Genomic DNA, 22,819 nt, shown 5'->3' with positions numbered 1-22,819 from the left:
GCAAAATCTCCGTTTGCAACCAGGTGGTTAAACAAGGGAAAGTTTCTTTGTTCGGCTAAAGTGGGTCCGATTTTTATTCGATATTAGAGTTTACTACATAATTTCTAATTATGACAATTTTATGGTGCCTTCTTTCACTGCATCTCAGTGGCCTTGGAATTGCGCCTCGGTTGCACGTTTGCAGTCCCAACGCAAGAATATGATCACCCCATTATCCTGGGTGTCCTCAAAAGGTAGTACAAAACTTTGTCAGTCAATATTTACATTAAATAATTAACAGGCTTATCGGCAACCACCACGAGAACAATGAAAAAGTGGCATTTGTAACAGGTTCAGACTAAAATAACTGGATACTGTATATATCTGTCGATTCAGAACACAATAAAATTGTTTCATAAATGCGAATAATATCAACAATGTTTTGGAATATTATTTATTTTGCAGTTGTTTCATAGGATTTGTTTGTAACATTACCAGCGCTCTCCAATTAGTCAAAAATAGTTTGTAAGCGCTTGTTTGTTACGGGAGTCCAAATTTTAGACAAAAGTCATGAGCATAAAGATTTAAAACAACCGTTTCTGACTAAACATTTTATGTAGGAGTTTGAGTCCCTACAACGCAGGCAATATTATAACCAGTTTGCTGGATGTCAAGTGTTCATAAGGTTGAGCTCCGTCTACGATTAATCTTAATGAGGTGTCCAATCATTGCATATTGTGGTACTTATTCACATTCGGTACAAATATTCATACTTCTGCTTCTATCAAAAAGTTTTTTTCGATCGTCGCAGGGACCGCGCTATGGAGCTTATCAAAGAAAATCTGGAGGACCTATCTCTAAATTAAATCAAAATAAAATTAAGCTACCCGTTAACCTTCACAATATTTCAGAATGGTAATTATTTAATTCTGTGCGAAGGATTACACTAGGATTACAATTAGAACAATTTTCGTAATTATACTACTAAGCTAGGTAGTTATTTCCGGCTCATTTTGTTTCCTAACTTTAGGGCTCTTCCACCAAAGCTCAGGAATTTTACTAAGATTAGACCCCTACTTTGGATCGCCCAACAAGAAGACAACGCTCTAGCGTACATATCTATGTTTTAAGGCCTTACAATATCGCCTCTTTTAATTTATGATGATTATTAATGCAAGACGACAAATTATACTTATCGACAGTTAGGGCATGTGAACCGAACAAGATAAATATCAGTTTCAATAAACACAGATTACCGTAGCGGGCTCGTCAGTAGCTTGCTTCATCCTGTATTCTTCCACTCAGAGCTCGACTTCTTTTTACTCCTTGTCTCACAAATAATGCGCTTGAGACAACAAAAAGACAAGTGCGACTAATAAAAAAACCTGCAAAATGAATCTTGGATTAAGAGACGAAGAGGGGAGGCGGGGGGGGGGGGGGGGGGTTAAAGAACGGTCATATACATAGCACTAGAGAAGGGTGTTGTGAAATCAGAATGATTGAACTAGGGATGCTAATGATATCCTGAAGTGATATCATTTCATCCTAAAAATAAAACCAAACGGCCGTCATAGCTTTTTTGAGAATAAGCAAAATAATGCTAACAAACTTATTTTGGGGTTCGCTATAATTATCTATAGATACATTATATTAAACTTCCTCAAACTATCGTGTCAATACATATTTGTCTGGACAAAGTACGCGTCTATAACGTGAAACAAAACAAAAACACAAGCCGGTTTTAAGAGGCACGCTCAGTGTAGTTTTACACACTCTCACGATGTCATAATCACGTCACCATCGCCATACTCAATTTACAAAACTCACCTCACGTCTGTAACCTCATTCAATTATCTTGGTGTTTACATCATTTCTCTAACCTATCATGAAAAACTCATTCTGAACATTTTATCAGTAACGATACTTTGTTGCATAGATATTTAAAAATAAAATTTTTCTTGACCCCTCTGTCACTAAAACATCTTCTGTACAAAACTTTAATACCTTGAGAGCCCGAATATGCCGTAGCAATCTGTTATTCCGGTCAATCAACGCTTGTAATAAACATTGAAGGCCTGCACATTCGCGCCACACGTTTCATATTCTGTAACTATCATCGCACCGCAAGTGTTCTAGCTATGAAAATCACGCTGTCCCTGCCTCTCCTATCCTCATCCCATAAGATACATAGTTTATGCATCTTTAAGAAAATTCATCGTCTCAACGCGTCTCCGAAAGACCAACTCTTAATTAGCCCCTCTTTTATTTCTTCCCGCATAGATCAGAGACTTAAAGTTGGCATACCTCATCGGGAACTTCAGCTTACATAAACTCTTTTGTCCCTAGAACGTAATCTGAACGTAAACACGTTCCCACTTTATTAGTAACTGTCCCATCAATCGTTTTATATAAAAAAGAACAATATATACTAACCTTTGCTAACTTCAAACGAAATTGCCTCGGTTGTTTGAATTTTTAATGAATCACTTATTCATGCCCCCTCGCCCTCTGCAATTCCCCTGGGCGCCGAGGGTATCGAAATAAATAAATAAATAAATAATGGGCATGGACCTTTCCCGAACACCCAAAAAACCTCGTGGAAATGCGGTGAAACCAACATCTTCCAGTCATCGGTGGCATTTAACGTACCTTACGTGGGATCGTCGTAATGCACCGGGAAGTCGGTGACGGCGAGAAAAGGTTTTAGAGAACTTTTAGTCTTCACCTTAACCTCAGCAATACCACGTAAAACACAATATGTACGCACCCCCATGAGCATCGTAGCGCAGCCTAGCCTCTTTCCAGTATCGCCGCCAGCTTGTCTCGCAACGTCTCAAGACGAGCTTAACGCTAGCACACCGTGGCAGCAAGACGAACGGCGTGCTCCTCTTTAGGGTGTGCTCATCTTGAGCTTCAGCGTCATGCACGGACCTCTCCTTTCAAGTGGTATTATGTGGCGAGAAAGTCGTCTGCTTCTTGCGCAGGAGTTGCAGTGATTTCAGAACGACGCCGATCTATGAATGCCTTTGAATAAAAGGATAGTCGGTAGACCTCAATGGCTAGATAACACTATATATATATATTTTTTACGATCAGCCAATAAGAGCTCGGCCTTCCAACATCCTTGCAACCCTCTGTACAAGAAGGGGACGAACGTCCACTTCGCATTCCTCTCAGCCACACCACTATCGACTTGCGGCTGGTTGGTGCGTGCGCTCTTCCCGCCCTTCATGAAAGCCAGCCTCGGTCAGGCCGGACTGTTTGCCCACGCGAGAGAAGTAGTGAATTCCGCGGGGCGCTTCGGAGCGTCGAGTGTTCGGCCCGCTAGGATGAAAGAACCACCGTACAAAGGCAGCACAGTGAACGTTAGTTGGCGGCGCACAAGATGAAGTGCCGTAGATCGCGGGCCCCCTTTGCAGCTGCATACAGATGGCAGCATCTAAGCGATCTGCAGTATGCCTTTACATTAATTTGTTGTGCGGGAGCTTCGGTAGAAAGGAATACATCGGGGCGTTCAATCTGCGAGACGCAACACGGCAGATTCATCACGCATTTTTTAAGCTTTTCTCTCGTTGGCGCTGGAAAGCCGGAAAGTGGAAGCTTTTTGCCTTCATCCGCTTACTTTGCCTCGTATTGGTTTAGCATAAAGCAGGCCGTTTTTTAAATTTGTCAGGGGCACTGTACCACTCGCGAGAAATTAGAGAACCCAGCTCTAAATTATTTCATAGCTGGTTTAAACTGTTCGCTTAAAGAAATCTTATCGAAGGTAGGAACACGGAGAGAGAGAATAAACTTTATTCAAATCGCCCCAGCAGTTTTGCTTTACGGCGAGATGGGGGAGAATGGGATTACCCCCTGTCCCGTGAAAAAAAATTTTTTTTTTTACGGAAAATCATATTATTTTAGGAGTTATAAGCGAATTTAAGTTACAAAAAGAAAGAAAGCATTTTTACTCCATTAAACAATCGAAAACAAAAATGATTGGAGGGTTGGAGCGAAGAGGCTGGGCAACTGACTGCGTGTTAGGCTTATGGCTGGCGCGCCCAGGACGTGCACGCCTCGACGCCTCATCGCTAAAACTACTTGCATGATCGTAGGATCAGGATCTAAACGCAATCGGCGTTATCAATGGACCCGGGCAGTTTGTACTTCGTCGTCGGCGAACCCAACGCCCGCCGGGGTAGAATAATGCTTGTCGGCCACTTAGCCACGCCTTCTCATGAATTTGAGTGTGGTGATGTGATCTTCGGGAAAGAAAATTCCATCATGATAGGTTACAAAAAAAAATAAAATACTGGTGATAGCGAGTGGAAAGAAGAATTTATTTTCGATTAAACGTCAAACACACCTCGGCAAAAAAAAAAGAAGCTAACAATATTGGGTTTTTCTAAGCATCTGCCTGACGACTTCGATGGATTTGATGAACTTGCGTGTCGCAGCACTTATACTTGTGTATAACATCAAAGGCAGCGGAGGGTCCCTAAATTACGCCTTTTACGCGTTCGAAATTCTAGCGCACTGCAATTTAACTATCCAGACTTCAGCTTTGATTGCATCTGGCGCCGTTTCTACCCTTGGCATTTGTTGTTTCGAAAGGGAACGGCTGCTGGCGAGATACGACTAAACATGATAATACTACCCATACACGAGGTCGTCCGGAATTTCAATGGACCCGATATTTGTTTCGTTATCAAGCTTCCAGCCTCAACTGGCACCGCGGTGAAAGTGCGTTCTGCTGGTTAGCGCTATGAATGTTCTCGGACTAACATGTAGTGTCGCCCACGTACGTACATACTCGCCCAACCGAGCGCACGGACTTGCAGACCAACACAAACACGTGGATTATAAATGAACTGCGAGGAGAGCATACGATGTACGGCGGGTTCAAGTCGCGCAAATAAGCGTCGTGCACAAACTCAGTCTAGCCTGACATCCTGACCCATGTCGTGCACACGTTCCGGCTAGCCCGCCGCACCCGCGGGAGGGCTAGCGCAGCAGCGCCACTACGCAGGCGCGCAGCCTGATTTGGCTGGTACCGCCACTGGGAGGTGGGCGTGTCGTGTTTCTCCCCCCCCCCCCCCCCCCCCCCCCCCCCGTGCTGCAGTGGTCCTTAAAAGGACCGACTAGTCTTCCGTCCACTGCCATCATCGGCAATTGCTGCGGAATGAAAGCGCATGGCGGGGCGGCGAGCAATTCCCGTGGAAGAATTTGACAGTTATCAAAGCCACAAAAGAAATCTGCGAAAAAAACGCGACAAGCACAAGAGAGTTAGCACTTCTTAGATGAATTATTTGCACCTCCTGGCCTTCAGAGGCCTCATACGATCTCGCCTTGCTGTCCTTTTGTTGTTCATAGCTTTGGTGTAAATGCAGAAAGGGGGGAGGATGAAGAACTTGAGGGTGCTTGTTATGAGTATGACATCCCATAATTCAACACTGCGCACATTTCTATATGGGGCCCCCATTGTACCCATCTTGTTCTTTCAGGCCTACCATCAAACAAAACCATCAAAATTTCGATATATACATATCTCTCTCTTCATTTTTGTTTCCACCGTACATTGCAAAATCAAAATGCCTCAAGAGCTCCACATTAGTTTTGCGTTACAGAGAATGGGAAACGTCCGTAATTTGTTCCTTTCAATGCATTCGCGTGTCACTCTCCTGGGCATGGGTATTGTTTTCGTTTGTTGAAAAACAAATGAACGTACGCGAAAGTGCGCAGGGGTCGCTGATAGATTAAGTGCCGTGTTACAGAGTAGAATGCGGGTTCCGTTTCAATATTTAGCACCTTGCCTTGGAATCTGGCTCCACCATGAAAATACCGTTTCCGCCGGAAGAATCTTTGAGTATAAATCTTTGCTCCGTTGACTGGAAAAAGATTAAGCGGGCGAAGAGAAGCCAAGCGAATCTGCGGGAAACATCCGGTGCCGTTAGCGAAGAGCGCACCTATCTGGGGAGTTGGCGGCGGACTTCCTAAGCCGATACAATCTGCAACGTCGTGTCTCATCCATAAATCTTAAACTGTCGCAGGAAACGTGGGGATCAGCAGCCGGCCTTCTTGGAGGGCGCGCACTCCGTGTGTCTCCTACGATAAACGAGACACGAGTAACGAAGTTGCCCGTACCACTGCTACCTCGGTCTCATGTGCTGTATATGATTGTGTTGTTGCGGCAGCACGAATAGCAAACGTTATTCTTGTTGTTGTGGATTAGGACTAAAATACCAGAGTTGTATAACTCTCTGACTCAAATTGTAGTCTAGTGTTCCCGATGACAACTGCGCATTATTATTATTAATATTATTATTAAAAACAAAAATAATGACATATTCTCGCAAGACCCATGATATATTCTTTCCATATAGTTATCATGGCGAACCGCTGTCACGTGTAAGTGAACTGAGGGACCTTGGAGTTGTCTTTGATTCAACCCTGAGATTTGACACTCATGTTATCAAAGTGGTTCAATCGGCCTTGCGCACGTTAGGTGCCGTGTCTCGCATAACGAAGGAGTTCAAAAGCCCGTCCGCTTTTTTTACGCTGTGGCGTTCCTTAGTTAGATTCCAGCTAGAGTACGCCTCGGTTGTTTGGAACGGCATTTCCAAAGCTAACAGTTTATCTGTCGAGCGAGTCCAAAACAAATTTATTTCTATCTTTAAAAATCGTTACCTTGAGAAAGGTGATCCTTGTCTGAACGGTGTGTGTAATTCGCAACTTGTCAACTTGTTGAGTCTGCAGCAGCGTCGGGTGAAGGCAGATTAGTTGTTTTTGTTTAAAACCGTGCGCGGCTCGATTAACTCTCCCAGCCTCCTGTCCGAGGTGAGCCTCAGAGTTCCACGTGTGCCTACACGGCTCCAATCATCTTTTGATATAGCTCGACATTTTAGCCACTTAAACCCGATCCAAAGATCGGCTGAGTGTTATAATCGCTACTCTGACACAATTGATATTTTTAACTCATGCGGGAGCAAGTTCGGAAATGCTGTTCAAATCTTCCTCTTGCAGGAAAAGGACCGATCAGTTGAAGCGTTGATGTAGAATATGCTTTTTGCTCTCACACCTGGTGTTGTCTCCGTTTTGTGCTTTTGATTTCTCTTGTTGATTTGAGTCTCTTTCATACTTGTTAATATTTTTATTCTAAGGCTGGAGAACTACGTTCTCCTTCTGCACTCGTGTGTATGCGTGTTTGTATGTCTGTGTTTTTGCTCGTTTTTTTAGTGTGCCAGGACTAAGACCGATTGGTTGTTCCTGGACACTTTAATAAACATTGATTGATTGATTGATTGATTGATTATTATTATTATGTTTTATTACTATGATAAGCTAAGCTTTCAGGAGTATCCTCTCTCCTGTTCATTCACTTTGAGGCATAGAAAAATTAAGAAATAAAGGTAACAGGAGAATGGGTAAATACTATTCTCGTCAACAGAAGTATTAAATAAAATAAACCTTAGGGGCTAAATTGCGTTATGGGATTTTGTCATTCCCCAAATTCTTCTGCTGCACTTTATTCATGTTTTCGCTGCCTCCTCGGCACTTATTGTACTTTTATGAAGATTAATAAGATGTTCAGTGCTTGAAAATCAGCATTAGAATGAATTATTTAATGTTTCTTTACTGGGCTGGAACAAATACCTAAACTTCATAAAGAGAGTAGTTTAATTATCTCTTCCTCACCTACATCTTGAGCCCAGAATCTAGACTAAAACGCAGCGAAAAGCAAAATCCATGGGCAGATGTTTCTACACTTTCTTTTATTCGATATGCGCTATCTATTTTCAAATGTAAGTTTTTCTTGCAGCCTTCACAACTATAGCAATAAAAAAAGATCAAACGGCAGCATGAAATCCTCTCAGTTAACCCGCGACGTACAGTCGAGGTGCGCTGAGAGAGTTTGACAATTGAACACTGAAAAAAAAAATTATTTAAAACCTTCGTCTTTTCTACCGACCTTACAATAAAAATATTCTGTTCTATAGCGGCCTACTTAAGATGTGTTGTGTGTGCATTAGCGATTATATCAAATAATATTCAATTATATTTGGAGAAAAAACTATTGATCTTTATCATTACTTTCCTCATTTATTTATATGGGCTAGATAATAGGACGAAAATTCGCGTGCGTTAAGGTTCATCCCGGACCGATTTCTCTTTTACTAGATTAGACCTAAGGAAGAGTTATTTTTTAGCAAATTGAATCTACCTTACAGAGACTGCACAAACGAATCAGAAATATTACGTAATCATCCGAAATCAAGCAAATGAAACACTTAACAAAATGTGCTAAGTGTTTTGATGAATGAAGGCATATGTACATCAGGTAATCATAAATGACCACAACGACACCTAGTAATCTAATTTTAAAAACTAGTGATACGCCCAAGTTTTTTTAATGTATGCAAACGCCATAAGTGAATTGTTGTGAGACCCCCGATGAATGACAAAAAAGACTCACATTTTTCATTATAACCGTTTTGAGAAAAAAAAACTCAAATAAGTTCATTGACACACAATATGTCTATTTCGTTGCCACATGTCACCCGCTGCAGTCAAATGTATTCAAGGTCATATTATTTTATTGCACGTGCTTAATGCATATACTTAAGCATAAGAGATTATAATAATGTTGAACTTGTGATGTTCACAAACAGTGTTTGTGGAATGACCCTCTAGCAGAAGAAAGCACAAAAACGTTTGAAACTTGTGCAGACGCGGGTAACCCCACATATTTTTTACGCCCCTGGATTAGGAAGCTGACTGCACGCGTGGCGACCAAGCTCTTGTAGAGTAGACAGTTGGGCGAGTTGGTAGATATTGAACATAGTTACAGTTGCGCACACAAGGACAAGGACAGAGAAGTGTAACACGTAGACGACAAACAAGCGCACACTCAGAACTCATGTATTAACGAGCCCTCGGGCCTGTGGTCCCTCGTGCCTGTGTGGCCAACGCTCGAGCGGATTCCGCATTCTGTACCACTTTGTTTTCCTCTTTCGTTAATACATGAGTTGTGAGTGTGCGCTTGTCTGTCGTCTACGTGTTCCTCCTCTCTGTCCTTGTCCTTTTGTGCGCAACTGTAACTATGTTCGACCAAGCTCTTTAACACTCAACTCGATTTGCTGGTAGCAGGAGTAACATTGTTACGACGAAAACGTTGATCTTGGCTCATTTTATAAGTAGGTTATATAGATAATTACCGAACGGTTATATGAGAGATTCATTAACAGAACAGTACAATCTTTACAGTATATAACTCGGGGGAAATTATCGCAGCGCATGACGATTTCGCCTGGTGTCCTCCTTGACAACACAGTCAAATCAAATCAAATCAAATCAAATCAAAGTTTTATTTTGCAGAAACAGTGGAAGGAGTCCCAGACAAAAAGCTGTTGAGACAGCTTGACTGGGTCTAGGAGAATTATTACATTGGCAGCAGCTTGGTAGTGCAACACTCTACTAGCGTAACATTGATGAAACAAAAAATAGATTAAAAATCATAACTTTGTAACAATATAACATTAAGTTAGTGAACGACGAAGATATAAGAGCGCAAGTCTCGTTTGCTAATTGTGTATTCGTTTAAGTTGTTTGTGAGGCATTTATTTAAAACTTTACATTATAATGTACAAACTTTACATAACAATGTGAATTGTGAGTTGTAGTTTGTGCGGGCACAAGGGAGGACCCATGCTTCTTTGGGGCAATGTTGACATCACTGCTATGCCTTACAAGCTCAGAAATTGTCAATAATAAGTCAATGAAGGGTGTGGATGAGAAGTGAATGGGAACAAAGCAAGCGATACTCATACAATTATTTTTATTTATTTGTTTATTTATTTGAAAATACTGTCAGCCCTCCCTTGAGAGCTATTACAGGGAGAGTATCCATCGTTGTGATGACCTATAAAAAACGCAAGCATAAGAAATTGTCAATGTAACGAACACTGCTGTTTGAACAACCAATGACAACAATGCACAACCTTGGCACTCTAAACAAATAAACAAATTGAACAAGTTAACCCACATAATTATTACAATTTGCACACTTAAAGGACATCACTTTAAGCTCTTATTATGTTAACAGCCTTGCAATAGAATCTTCAAAGGAGGACACGGTTTTCAAATTTTCAACATTATTGGGCAAGGAGTTCCAAGCCTCAATAGTTTTTACAAAGAAATACTGTTTAAAAGTATCTATTCGGCTTTTATAAGTTTGACATGTTTTTGTATGATTCAATCTACTTGATCGTTTTGAGCTGGATGAAATAACGTATTTATTCTGGCTTAAATTTAGTTTGTCGCTGAACATTAAACAAAGCAATATCAGTCGTGGCGACTTCTCGTCTTATGCGCAGAGGTTCTATATTACTAGCTCTGAGAATTTCCGTTAGGGATGCTGTCTGTCTATAGTTAGAGTGAATAAAACTCGCAGCTTGTCGCGGGACCTTTTCTAGCCTATCTTTTTTTTTTTTGTATAAGGATCCCAGTCGACACAACCGTATTCCAAGATGGGCCTAACATATGTTTTATAAGCAACCGTTTTGATCTCTTTCGTTCTATGTTTTACCTTGTGTCTCAAAAAACAAACATTTTTATATGTCGATGTGCAGACGGTGTCAAAATGCTTGGTCCAGGTTAGGTCTTAAGAAAACGTGACATAAAGGTACTTAAAGTGCTCTACATTGCTCAATTATTTGTCTCCAATGCAGTATTTAAATGGCAGAACGCTTCGTTTCTTAGTGATATCGCAATACACGGAGTTTATTTTCATATCCCACTTGTCACACCATTCTTTGATGCGTTTAAGATATTTATTTAGTGAAGTTTGTCGATCGGTTGAATTAACAGCTTAGTAAATGATACAGTTTTTGGCGAAGAGCCTTATATGAATGTTTGATAGAGTACTATGTCATTTATATATATTAAGAACAGAAATGGCCCCAAGACAGTGCCCTGGGGCACGCCCGAGTAAACTGGAAGGTTTAAGGCGTGGCCGTTAATTTCAACATACTGGCTTCTATTAGTTAGATATGACTCTATCTATCCGTTAATCGTTGAGTGAATTCCGATTTTTTTAGCTTTTTATTTGTTTCCTGTGAGGCACGCGATCAAAGGCTTTAGAAAACTCTATACAAATAGCATCAACCTGTTGTTTATCATTAAGTGTGGAAGCTATGTCATGGGGTACCTCAATTAGTTGCGTTATTGTCGAAAGTCCAGACCGGAACCCATGCTGATCAGAATAAAGCAACTTGTTAGCTTCAAGGTGATGAAATATGTGTTTTGCTATTATATGCTTCATGACTTTACATGCTACAGCTGTTAAAGTAATTGGCCTGTAGTTGCCTATGGCCAGTCTGTCGCCCGTTTTAAAGATCGGGACAACACGTGCACACCGCCAATCAGAGGGAGGCTGCGATGACTGTAAAGCACTTACAAATGAACAATGTAAATAAAACAAAATCCATTTCGCGTACCCCTTGAAAAGAGTAGTCGGTATCTTATCTGAACGACATGCTTTCTTTGTGTCGAGGTATAACAGTTTTGACAGAATTCCTTCTTTTGTTATTGTCAGTTGTGGCATGGGGCGTACGGTATCACTTATTCGATCTATCTCTGGCCGTTTCTATATTACCGACATTCTGTCCTGCCCTTCTTTTAGTCATGTTTTCAAGATTACCGTGTGGTGTCTCGCGTGTAAATATTGACTAAAAAAAACAGGTTAAAACTATCCGCAAGAGCGCTGGTATCTATTACTACCTTTCCGTCCAGGGTGATTTGTTCAATATTATCTTTTTTTCGGGTTCAGGTGTCGCCAGAATATTTGGGGGTTGTTACTTAGGAAGTTATGAAGAGTTTCTAAGAGGTAATTATGCTTTGACATTTTTACCATTCCTTTAAGTTGTTGGCTTAGCTGCCGTATGCTAACACTTGAATTCTTATTTTTCTACATCTCTTCAATTTTCGTTTAATGTTTATTATATTTCTCGTGATCCAAGGATTATTCCTCCTTAACTTTTTCACTCTATTGGGTACGTATTCACCGATGCAACGAGAAACTGTGTCCTTGAAGTAATTCCATCCATGCTGAACATCACCACCACTACACAATAACTCGAAGGAGTTAAATGATATTTCCAAATGATCAAGAATGCTTGTGTCGTCGGCACCTTCGTAGTCCTTGTACGTAAACTTGTTTGGTACTGAAGTCGTAGATTTTTCGTCACAATTTATAAACAACAAAACCATCTTATGATCAGATACGGCATCAGCCACAAACACTTTATATTCACTAATATTGTCACTTACAAAGACTAAGTCCAACACTGATTGACTAGTGTCAGTTACTCTAGTGAATTCTTTTACTATTTGGGTAATGCTGTGGCTGAAGGCAATCCGGAGCATTTTTTTCGACATTTACTTTGTCCACACTTCCAGCTAACGAAACTTCCCAATTAACAGAAGGCAAATTAACATCACCCGACAAAATTACTCTCGTGTTGTCATTAACGTATTTATGCAGTATCCCAGGTAGCACACCGCGTCGGCCGGTATCGGGACTACGCCGGCCGGTCCCGGTAACAGGATGGCGGCGCCCGGCCATTGGCGCCGGTGAGCTACCGGCCACGGCCGGCGTCGGGGTTTCGTCTTGCTCACTGGCCAGTTCCGCCGAAGAAGTTACAGTGACTGGCCGGCATCGGGTTTTTGCTGTCTTTGCTGGCCAGTCTTTCTATGGAGGTTCCAGTAACTGGCCGGCATTGGTATTTTGCTGTCTTTGATGGCCAGTATTGACATGGAAGTTCAGTAACTGGCCGGCATCGGCACTTTGCTGTCTTTGATGGCCAGTATTTACACGGAAGTTCAGTGACTGGCCGGCATCGGCGCTTTGCTGTTCAGGCTGGCGAGCCCCGCCATGGAAGTTCCGTTTACTGACTGACATCGTTTTATCTTTTTTTTTGCCGTTTTTACTCTGCAGTCAAGTCCTCCAGATTTTGACGAACTGTGGCAATTCATGAATAGCGAGTGGAAATATTTGCGTAGATCAATCCTTCGGAAATAACTGCCGACGCTGCTGTATTTGATCCCAGCATGGCAGGGCTGACGTGTTTTATCGCGAAAACGCGAGAAAAAATAATGCGGCGTGGAACATTTGCAGTTCAGGATTCGAGACTCTGACCACCTACGCTATGAAGAATAAATTACACAACACCGAACGACACCTTTTCAGGAAGCTAGTTTAATTTGATGCACTATACTTAAGGTCGGTGGTATACGCAGGTGTTTGGCACTGATAAGAAAAATAAAATAAAAACGGTATAGCGGAGAATCCGAGTGAAGAACAACAACCACAATTAACAAACACGTGGCATGATTGAGCACGCGCTTTGAGTTACAAAAACAATAATTTGCATTACATTGCAGAATCTGGACAAGAAAGAGATGTGTGTTTTGCTTATGACGCTGCTAGATGTACACAACTTTCCTGAGATCATGTTATTGGTAATTTTAATTGAGTGTGAAAATATGCTATTTCGGGCAAGAATCGACTATTTTCTGTGGTAGCTTCGACCATCTAACAGAAATATTTCAAATGTCCACATAGCCAGATGATCTGTCCCCGATAGCTTATGTTATACGACATACCGCACCAAAAAAAAGTAAATATAAAAACATTTTTTTTTTTTTTTAGCACGATAAAATGGGAAACACAAAGGCGTTGTGGGTGTTTACACTGCCGGGTTTGTGAATGTGACCCCTTGGCGCTACAAAACATAAATATTATCGCACCGAAGGATACCGTTTCTGAAAGCTAGTTTATTTATCCGCACTGTTCTTCGATCTCAGGAATAAAAACATGATAGGCCTAATAAAAAAGTAAAATTGCGGAGCACAACCTCAATAAGTAAAACCAGGGGGCAGGCGATGGATATCCCTGATGTGCCAGAACAAAATTAAGTACTACTTTCCGGAAGTCAGAAAATTAAGAGATGTGCTCAATACGTAGCGCGCTATGAGCTCAGGTAAATAACTGCCTTAAAATAGCGGTATTTTTGTTTTAATAGTGGCTAAAGGTGACCGCCTTCAGACAAACTTCGGCTGCATCACTGTGGCAGTTTGACCATTTACATACACATTTTCCCATTTTTCTCTCAATATTCCCATTATTATTAGCTTCTTTACTTCGTTGAAAGCACTTGCGCTGTTTGCGTACTACACCAACCAACCTATTAGCACGGAGGGAGCGATTTATCCCGCTAAAGTTGAGGCTTGGGCGAGTTCGTACATACTTCGGAAATTAAAAACAGCGCGGAAAGACGAGGACTAGACAAAGAAGTGACACGGACGTAGCGCTACGTCCGTGTCACTTCTTTGTCTGGTCCTCGTCTTTCCGCGCTGTTTTTAATTTCCGAAGATTTATCCCGGCAAACAGGAGGGCCACGGTTTGTGCATTGCATCAACTCAAATTTGGGCTCGCACTTTCTATTTTCACATTCTGCGTGACTTTTACCCTAAAGTAGGGGGCCGGCGACTGCAAAAAACACAGCAAATATTTAAAATAATAAAAAAAAAAAAAAACGCGATAAAAAAAAAAATTGGAAAACTTTCTCTCTAGTGGGATTCGAACCACCGACCACTACGTTACCAGCAGGAGGCGTTAACAACCAAAGCCAAACCGACATACAGAACGTCTGATGTTTTAAAAGATTATACGGCTGTTGAAGTCGGTTGGATACATTGTGCGGTTAGTTTCGTATTTATTTTTTTGCTACGTGTTCAGGACGCATTTATATTATTGTGGCAATGTTTACATGCTAAATAAGTTATTATTACTGTGTATACTAATGTTTTTTTTTAAATTTGCATTGCTGGTCGTTTTATTGCAAGCGTGTTGAAGATAGTTTCCGTAAAGTCGCTAGATATCCATTAGAGCCAACCAATGCAATCCAATCCAATCCACAGACCTTTTTTGCACGTTTGGCCGGGCGTGTGGGCTTACATATCTCTGTCTTCACGTCAATTCACCGATTAGTCGTGATGCGTGGAGTTTATCTTAGTTTCAAATGTGTCTGAACAAGAAGGAAGCGACTGTGAGCCGTGGAACTACGTCAAATCTGCTCGACAGCCAAGATCATGGTACGGTCGTTCCAAAGTAAGTTCCTTTCTTTGTCTGTTAGGGCTAGATTATTCTTTCCTCCGTTCAAAATCCTTGTTATTGTCTAGATCGCTTGCTTTTACCAGTATTACTAATTGTGCGCGAATGGGGTAATGCGAGGCTGTTTTTCTTCGCTCACAAATAGGCTGCATACTCGCTCGAGATCCATCAGTAGCGGCGGAACGTTTGGGGAGATGGAGGGGGGGGGGGGGGGGGGGGAAACCGCGGCAGCGCTTGGGCAGCGACGGGGCGCGCGCGGGTGGTGGGGGGGGGGGGGGGGGGAGGGGGGGGGGGGGAGCCGCGGCAGCGGCGGGCGCGCGGGGGGCCCGGCCCGCCGGCGGGTGGAGGCGGAAAGGGGAAGGGGGGTTGTTTGATTGCCTCCCTCCACCGTATTGTTCACTGGTAAACTAGAATGTCTGGAAGAGCGCGGTGCCCTCCGCCTCTATTATTTGTCGCGGGCGTTGGCCGTTGCAGTGGGACAGCATCGGCGACATGGAACTCTGTGGTGTCGTCGGACGAAAATCGGTGTTTGTCGCTCTAGTGGGTCGAGGCTTTTAGAGAAAACGTGAATAATTAGCAGATACTATGAAAACCATACAAGGGGATTATTTTAGGCCTTTATTATTCTTAGTATGGGCGACCAATGTGTCCGCACATCCGTCCGTTACCTGAGCTGCCAAGAAAATTGTGTTTACAGTCTTATGCATATGGGTGGGAGTTAGCACATTCCACTTGGACCTGTTCGAACTTTTTCTAAAGCTCCTTTCGCATTCTTTATTTTTTTTCTTCTCCAATTTGTGAGTTGGGAGTCCACACTCGTATGTAGTGTATGTATTCCTCTCTTTTATTCCTTATTTTTTGTTTGTTACTTTTCAGGATGTTCAATCAGAATGAACTCACCACCTTATTACATGGAAAGGCTGTTGTTATTTCCAAAGTGTCTGTAAAACAGTCTACCTGACATCTTTTGCTCACGCCCTGGTTTCTGAAGCTCGCATTCTCCGAACACAGCCTTTCTGATTTCTCTGATCATTTTTCTTTTATGTTCAATAGATCAAGTTGTGAGTGTGCACCAGTCTGCGTCCTATGTGTTCCTGTTCTTTTGTCCTTGTCTTTTTGTGCACTTTTTTCACGTTGGTCTATGATATTTTTTATTGTATGTTCTAATCTGTGTTTTCATGTTTATACTTACTGCAGTCCTTACCGAGTAGAAGTTGGCATTCACTTTCGCCATACTGATGTGAGTGTCCTGAGACGACACAGAATGACAGCTTCCTCTGCTGAAGGCCAGGCTTCATGGAAGACTGCCAAGGCTGTTCATGGTAAGGTGCTCTATATATTGAGCAATATAATAGAAACTTATTGCTGATAGGATTGTTTTTAACGCAGACTGTGTTTATGGACTGGCCTTTAGCAATTCCAATGCCATTCACGTGGAATGAAATCCTGTAGGGAAATTGCGCATCCCATTCGTAAGCGGAATGCTGAGTTTACAACAGAAGTGCGTCTCGACTTGCTGCCAGTATTGCTGTGTGTGTTGTGTTTGCATTTTTATTTGTTTATTTAGTGTTCCCAATAATGGCTGAAGCCTTCCCATTGGAAGTGGCAACACACAAACACAAATGAACGGCAAGAGAGGTGAACAGCGCCACTCACGCCGTTCGCCACCGCACCCATTGGTTTTCGATGAGGTTTGCAGTATTGGTCTCTGGTATTTGGTCATATATCGCACATGAACACAACCAGTGCACTGTGCCTACAATTCAGCACTCACAAGATTTGCATTAATACACCCCTGCAGCTGGTCGCACTTTCAGAGTCATTTTAATGTTGCAAAAAATGAATAATGACATTGGCATATTTCCCGTGCCAAATCCTTCATGCCTGTTCCGAACTCTGATCCCCACGAGATCACAGTAGAGTCGTTTCTGTTGTACAGTAAAACCTCGTTAATTCAACCCCCGCTAATTTGGATAATTTGAACTGCCGATTCGGTCCCGTCAAACGTATGTATTAGTCAATGGCAGCAAACGCTCATAAATTCAGAGGGAACTCGTCGCACTATCGTAAATTCGGACGAATTCGGCAGGTGGCGCTATCTACCGTCTGTTCCAAAAGGTATAACCGATATCCATCCGAAGTGCGCACGTGATTTTTCCGGTTTTCCCATGGTTTTTCGGTTCTCCGTGTTTCGCACCAGTTTTGCTCTGGATCGCCGTGCTTCAGCGCGTTACTCTCCTGGCAAGGAAGCGGCAGAAGCATTGCTGCAACGGAAAAAGGGTAGCACAAGTGACCGACGACCGGAATGGCAAAATCGCGACACGCGGGGCTATTGTTCCCGAGCGTGCCAATAGGGAGAGTGAGTCACGTTTTATGCCTCAACGCGGGGATCCTAAAGCCCGCCATTTTAACAACTATCCTATCCCTCAATTTTTCGTCGGCCACCCCCTCATTGTAAATTGCAACGGGACTGGCACTCTCGCTATCGGCGCTCGGGAAAAATGGCGCCAGGTGTCGCGATTTCGCCACCCCGATTACTGGTCAGTTGTGCTACTCGTTTTCCATTGCAGCTCTACTAGGCTAAGAATTTAGCGACGAAAGTGGAAATACTGAGGGCCTTAAAGGGCGGCGTCATTCGACAACTTATGGAAAGTTACGACGTCAAGAGAAGCACTTTGGCCACGTACGTAAAAATTTTGGCCGATATCCTACGGGCTTTTGAGAGCGAGAAGTTCAACGCGAAAAGAAAGCGGCCTTGGAAGGTGGTGCACCCGAAACTAGAAGAGGCCTTGCTGTGCTACATTGTCAGTGCACGGGATGCGTAGCTCCGACAGTGCGAGTGCGGTGGAGCACTCGACCGCGCTAAGGAAAGTTGCCGTCTTTGCCCAAGTGTCGTCCAGAAAGCAGGCGGTAATAACAGATTTTTTCTCAAAATAAAGGTTTGTCACAGGGCAACGTTTTCGCGCAGCTTTCTTTGTCCTTTCGATATTTCTACTTTCGGTTAATTCGGACATTTTTGCCGGTCCCATGAGATCCGAATTAACAAGGTTTTACTGTAGTGGCACGGCAGATTTTATACTTGTTTTGCTTCAACCTTTGTAAGGGGGACGCTGTAATCCAATTCTTCTCATCTCTGATGTACTAGATAGCACCATATTTGCAGAGATAGTCTTTAGATTTTGTAGTTCCAGCAAAATATATTTCAGCTTATAAAATATTTGTTATTTGGCTTGTACATTTTCAAGCAGATCTAGATTGAAGGCATCAAATATCTTACCTGCAGTCATGGTATGTGTCCGAAGTATATTGCATTAAAATAATTGACCCAACCTCTTATTTTTGTTTTCAGTGCCTCTAGCGAATTGTGGATGCTAGGGTTGCTTTTGTTTGTTTCACATAATCTACAACACTTTTTTCATCTTTATACTCAGTGCAGCCCTTGCCGAACGGAAGCTAGCATCGACTAGGCCAATTCGTTCCTGCATCATCAGCCAAGCCGAGGATCAGGTCCATGGCAGTCTGCGAAGGTTGTTGATGGTAAGCTGCCTTACATATACAGCTGTGTAATAGCAGCTTGTCCTGGATGACAATTTGAAATGCGTGTTTATGTTTTAGAAAGTGAAATTTGCATGGGCATACTTGCAACGTGAAACCTCACCAAGCCTGTTCTGATCTTTCATCCTTTTGAGATTTCAGTACAGCCGTTTCTGCTGCACACATACTGCCTACTTTGGCCAAGTAGAGACTTGATCCATATGAAGGTAAGCAGGTGATTATCAACTGCTCAGTGCTGTCCGTGGTGACGTTCTCTCCTTATCAGATGACTTACCATGCTTGGTTCGCAAGGCATTTTAAAAGGAGAGCAAGTCCGCTGGTGCATGATGCTCCCAGTACTGAACAGTCGACGATCGCTTGTTCACACTCGTAAAGATCACGACTGTACTTCAAGCACGGCAAGTGTGACACTTATGTGATTCAGCCAGTGGCTGTGCAGTATAAAACGAGCCCAATTGGCAACTTTAATGCAGTCTCGTGTAGTCCCATTGATGTTTTCTTTTGGCATGCATGATATGTGTTCACACTTTTTTTTTCCTCGCTTACCGATAGTCCTAGCTGTCTGCAGAGAGTGAGTGTGAAACATGCCAACAAGCCTCTAAAGCAGTTACAATTGAAAACGAGCGTGTTGGTTAATAGATACAAAACTTGAAAGTATAAAACAGAGAGGACGAGGACGAGAACAGGATATCTTTCATTTAGCAACAACATAGAATGGCACAACGATAAAAAAAAAACAGAGGTCGAATTCTTAACACCAGAGGTAACTAGAATATTGACACCTCGTCGTGACGCTACAGATTTTTAAACTCTTATATTTATAGTACAATTCTTTTTGGACTGCAAACAAGAATAATTCTGCATTATCACTGACAATGACCGAGGTTAATTCTAACTAATCGAAAATAACTTGATTACTGATGCGCTTTTCAAACTTTTCTTTTAGTGTATTCCCTTTCCTTCATAACTAGTATCTCCTTTCCCTCTTTGAGAACGCTGAGACCCTTGGGGGCGGTTTTTTTTTTTTTATCGTTATGCCATTCTATGTTGTTGTTAAATGTAAGATGTCCTGTTCTCGTCCTCGTCCTCTCTGTTTTATACTTTCAAGTTTTGTACCTCTAAAGCAGTATGCAGTGCAATTTCGGTCTATTGTGCAAGCGAGGAAGAAGACTGCACGTTTGGCTGTTGAGGCTGTGATATAGACATTAGATAGTTTTATCTGAGCATTGTTAGACCCGCTCCACTCAAAAGGAAAGCACCTGCATGCACACAACGCTCAGTCAGCAACGACCAACCGGAGCGCAGATGCCGATGGAGAAGACAATTCCTGCACCCCTATGGCCACTGCCGACTGAGCGTTACGTGCATGCCTGGTTAATTTCCCGCTCAGTGGCTGAGCTGAGCGGGCCGTAAAAAGCGCTCAGCTAAAGCTTTTTCTGATAGGGGGTGGCTGACGCATAGATATTTCGGACAGAGGGATGGCCGACACTGCTCACATCAATTCTCAGTGTGAGCAACTCTCATCGCAATACGGAAATTATGATTAAAACTTCCTCTACCCGTTTCTGAAGGTTTTGGGACATGTGCTCCTGGCAGTATTGTCGGGCTAGACATCATTACACCCAGGTCCACTCTAATAAATTCTAAGAGGATGAAGTCAGTTGCCATATAACTTGTGCAAAACTAAATCTGGAACTCACCCCTCCTTCCTGTTTTCCACTGTATTGAGAACCTTGTCCCAGTATGTGATGGGTATGTGAAGAAAATTGACCAGATAAACAATATCACTTAGAAAATAGATGTCCCATACATATTAACCTGCATCTACCAGCCACTGTACACTACCTCACTACTGATTTGGTATCTTTCAATTGATATTCCTGAACTGTTCGCACCTGTAGACATCTTAATGATGATAACGAGGGAATGTTTCATCTCATGGGATGTCATATGCGTAAAGTAAGTGAGGCTTGCGGGCATTTTAAAGGGCTAGGGCATGCCGATGGAAAACACTCAATGTGAGTTTGATGGTGGACGCTGATAATATATACTAGTTTTTGTGTAAGTCACTATTTTTTATTTCATGAAGTCTGCAGATGACTTTTAGTCGTCAAGTTGCCATTATGTGGGAACCGGGGTGTCATACTCTGCAATGCATTACATGTTTACCTGTGTCTACCCAATCTCATTAGTATGTGTACAACGGTGAGCTGTATATGTCAAGGATATGATTTGTCATTGTCCCAGTAATGCTAATGAATCGCTATGTTTACCTAAAAATGCTGAATATGGATATCGGGGACTGCACACCTATCGTAACAAACGTCAGTGTTAAACAACATGACAACTACTCTGCCAAGCTCGCCCGTCTCTCGACATGCCCTTTTGAATTAAAATAGATGATTTCCACAAGCCTTTCTCTGAAGTGGGCCTTTTTCATACAAATAGCTGACCTTGATTATGAGATAACTGGACCATTTTTGCCCCTTGGTCATCCAGTGTGTTGTTACAGGTGTGTCCCTTAGGGATTCTTGTTTTGATATAGTTTCCAGATTGAAAATAAAATAAAGACAATTAGTGCATTAGCTACAAAAAAATTTCCTTTTACATGGGCTGCTTGTCTCATGCCCCTCACCCCAGTTTGGAATTTCTGGATTGTCACGTCCAGCTGGTATTGATTTACCCTGTCATTCTACTGTGGTGTCGATTCTCTTTACAGGTGCTGTAATGAAGGACTTGCCTTCTCGGGTGCATGGTCGACTTCCATCACAAGCTGCATGAGAAGTGTGAAGAAAACTTCCTAGGCCCGTGACATGCAGCCTCTTTCATTCAGCGCACTCCTCTGGCGACAAGCGCATGATTACCAGCCGACTGTAGCTTCACTGCAACTGACAAACAATGACGGTAACAATTTTGTATGTTTCATTTATTGTTTACACACATTACGTGTTAAAAAAACCCTTGTTATGAACTACATCATTTCTATCCAGGTGTGAATTGCACACAAAACCAAATGTTAGCATGGAAAACAAGACCGTGAACTGTATGGTTTTAGCCCGCTAGCCTGGGGTCTTGCTGGTATCTTGCGGTACTGCTGGTACTATGCGGGGGATTTGTGCTGGCAGCAGCCCGGGAACTCGCTGGGAAAAAAGACCGGGAACTGTATGGCTTGAGGCCGCTAGCCTGGGGTCTTGCTGGTATCTTACCGTATTACTGGTACTACGCTGGGGGTTTGTGCTGGCAGCATCCCGGGAACTCACTGGGACGCCCAGTGCCGGGCGTCCCAGTCAGTCCCAGTCGCTGGCCAGTGACTGGCAATCTCACTGGCCCGTTGTCGCCCCACGGGGCGTTTCCAGCGTCGGGCCAGTAGGATCTTGCCGGCAGACCGGTACCGCCCCATTCCCAAACCAGCGAGTTGTGCTACTTGGGATGAGATCGAGATCTTCTAGAAAATTAACGGGGCTGTTCGGGGGCACGATATGCCGCGACAACAAGAAAAGATAAGTCACAATACTTTATTTTACAAAAAAGCATCTCACCCAAACAATGTTCTAAGACAATACAATGTGAATCCCTCTTAACAGCAATAGCGACACCGCCTGCCCGAGAGCCCCGATGCTTTCTGATTAATTTGTAATTAGGTGGGATGTCACAGTCACTCGTTACGTCGGGCGTAAGCCAGGTTTCTGTTATACTGAGTATATGTGGTGCGTGACAGAGAAATACGCTTTCTAGGTCAGTGACTTTGTTTAATATACTTCGTGTGTTTAAATTGATTACTTGCAGTTCTGACGGTGAGCATTCTTGCTTTTTTTTGACATTTATCTTGTTCACTGCGGTTTCTTACAAGGACGCGTTGATCCTGCTTCGGGTCCCATTCATATGTGTATAATTTTAAGTTTGTCGTGGACTAGAAACAAGTTATTCATGCGTTCAGCCGAGTCATACATGCGTTCAAGTGGAGTTTTTTGATATTTCAAAAATAAAGGTTCCGCGAGGTCTGCGTAGGAAATATCAGCAATATATCGTACTATTTTTTCTAGTAAGTGTGTTTTTAAGGTTCGTTTTTGTTGTCGTAGCCCAGTGGTTCTCAACCATTGATGTTTCGCGGACCCCTTGTGGACCAGCGGA

Source organism: Ixodes scapularis, unplaced genomic scaffold, assembly GCF_016920785.2.
Source record: "Ixodes scapularis isolate PalLabHiFi unplaced genomic scaffold, ASM1692078v2 PGA_scaffold5__190_contigs__length_132052651, whole genome shotgun sequence".
Lineage (NCBI taxonomy): Eukaryota > Metazoa > Arthropoda > Arachnida > Ixodida > Ixodidae > Ixodes > Ixodes scapularis.
Note: the sequence above shows the minus strand (reverse complement) of the source record.